This window comes from Astatotilapia calliptera, chromosome 9 (assembly GCF_900246225.1).
Source record: "Astatotilapia calliptera chromosome 9, fAstCal1.2, whole genome shotgun sequence".
Lineage (NCBI taxonomy): Eukaryota > Metazoa > Chordata > Actinopteri > Cichliformes > Cichlidae > Astatotilapia > Astatotilapia calliptera.
In genome coordinates this window covers 18,036,345-18,038,869 of record NC_039310.1, presented here as the reverse complement: position 1 = coordinate 18,038,869, position 2,525 = coordinate 18,036,345, and positions in this window count along the sequence as shown.

The window sequence follows — 2,525 nt, the reverse complement described above, 5'->3', positions numbered from 1 at the left end:
AAGGGACACGGTACTGTTTAACGCTGGAGTTGCGAGACAGGCGCTTCTCTCTCTCTCTCTCCTCCTTTTGTACTGCACGTGAGCGTTTTAAAGCTAGGAGGAGGAATACAGACGCAGGCGTAGATGGCGCAAAGCCCCGGGTGCGCTTTCTCTCACTGTGCGCTCCTGTAACGGTGTGACGTCAGGGCGGGCAGACAGATGCGGAGGTCAGCGAGTTCACCGGTTTCCCATATTACAGAAGTCATCCTAACTTCATTTGGCGCCACACATGTGCGCTATCGTAACTTTCTTTTTTTTGAGTGCGTGCTAAGAGCGCAGAAATATGGTTATGTTATGCACATTGTGCAAAATGGTAACTAAGAGATAATCCACAAAATGTGCAAAATTTCAAGTAAAAATCCGCACTGCAATTCCCTCTTTACATAAGGGCCCCATTACCTGCTACTGGGGGCCAAGAATGGCTTTGAAACACTTAACGGAACCACATCGCCCATCTTTTATATACAAGAAGAACCCAGTGGTCTGCTCCCTTCAAAGGAAATAAACAGTCTCTCATTTTCATGCTAGTTTCAATTCCATCCAGGCACGACTGTGGACCTGCACAAGGCTGGAATGGGCTCCAAACCCTCACTCTGGAGCTCCATGCAAGATCTTTCATGAGAAAGGTGGCGGATCGGACCAAAATGGACCAGACTGATTCTTATATAGCACTTTTCTAATCTCCCAGAGTACTCAAAGCGCTGTATACAACATGGATAAACTCAAGTGCAAACTAACCAACATTCACACTCCGATGAACACATCAGAGGCTAACTTGGGATTAGTATCCTTGCCCAAGGATATTTGACTAGAGAAGCCAAGGATCAAACCACCAACCTTCCAAGCAGTAGCTGATCTGCTTTACCACCTGAGCCACAGCCACCCACAAGCTCCTCCTGTGGTCCCAAGAACACCATTAGTAACAGACTATATATTGAAATCCTGCAGCTCCCCTTGCTCAAGAAGCCCCATCTGAAGTTTGCCAGTAAACATCTAAATGAATAAGAGAAGGTTTAGGAGAAAACGTTATGGTCAGATGAAACCAAAATTGAGCTCTTTGGCACAAACTCAACCTGATGTTTGGAGGAAGAGAAATGTTGAGTATGATCCAAAGAACACTATCCACACAGTCCAGCACGGAGGTGGAAACATGCTTTGGGCTGTGTTTTTGCTAAGGGTACAGGGCGACTTTACCACACTGAGTGGTCAGAAAGGAGTGACTAAACACATTTTCTTATACAAGACAAGATTTCACCTTTCATGTTTTGTCCAACAAAAGTTGTATTTTCTCATGTTCGACTCACTGGAACTTCCTGACATCCCTGGAGTCCTGGGCTGAGGCTAGGTTTCCTCTGGTAAATCATGCTTGTCTCGAGGCCCCCTGTGAGATTCCTGCACCACAGCACCTCCTTTGAATATCCTGTCTGTAGAATCATAGCAAGGTGGGAAGAATTACAACATGGAGAAAGTCCCATACCTGTATTAATTCATGTTCAGGAGGCATAAACAAACACATTATGCTGTTTAGGTTGCTCAGGTAAACCAGGAATTCAACGTTTTAGACAAACCAAGAGAAAAGAACAAGCGATATAGCTTAATATATTATTTTCCTTTTGTTCTTTAACGCCTTTTAATCTGGGAGATGTCTTAGCTTTTCTATAACATTGAAAAATGACCGTTTTTTATGTAAAGGCAAAGGCAACAGTGACTCAAATAACCCCTCATCGCAACCAAAGTATGCAGAAGAGCATCTCTGAAAATACACTGAACCTTGAAGCAGCAGAGGACCACGCCCAGCACCACTCAAAGAACAGGAAACTGAAGCTACAGTTGACACAGACTCACCAAAATTGGACAAGATTGATTTTTTTTTTTTTTTTTTAAATGATTGAGTCAGAATTTGTCATAAACAACATGGATCCATCCTGCATCATAATAACAGTTCAAGCTACTGGTGGTGGTGCTGTGATGTGTGATGGATATTTTTTTGGCACACTTTGAGCTCATTAGTACCAACCGACTGTACATAGTTTAAACGCCACATCCTTCCCTTTATGACCATAGTGTAGCTACATTCTCCAGGCTGTTTTGAGCACAATCTTGAACATGACAGTGGGTTCACTGTACTCAAATGACCTCCACAGTCACCAGATCTCAATCCAATAGAGCACCTTTGGGATGTGGTGAAACGGGAGATTCATCCCGGATGTGCAGCCGACAACTGTGTGATGATGTCATGTCAATATGGACAAATCTCTGAGGAATGTTTACAGGAATTTAGCAGTCCTAAAGGCAAACTGTAGCACTACCTAATACAGTGGTTATTGAGCATAACATGTAGCTCATGGACAGTTCTTAGAACAAGTAACACATGATTGGAATCATTGCTCTATTTGTAATGAAAGAAAACTGGAATCCACATCATCCGTTTGACTGAATATGGCACAGTTAGCACTTCATGGTGGGGCTTACTGTTTTGTTCTCTT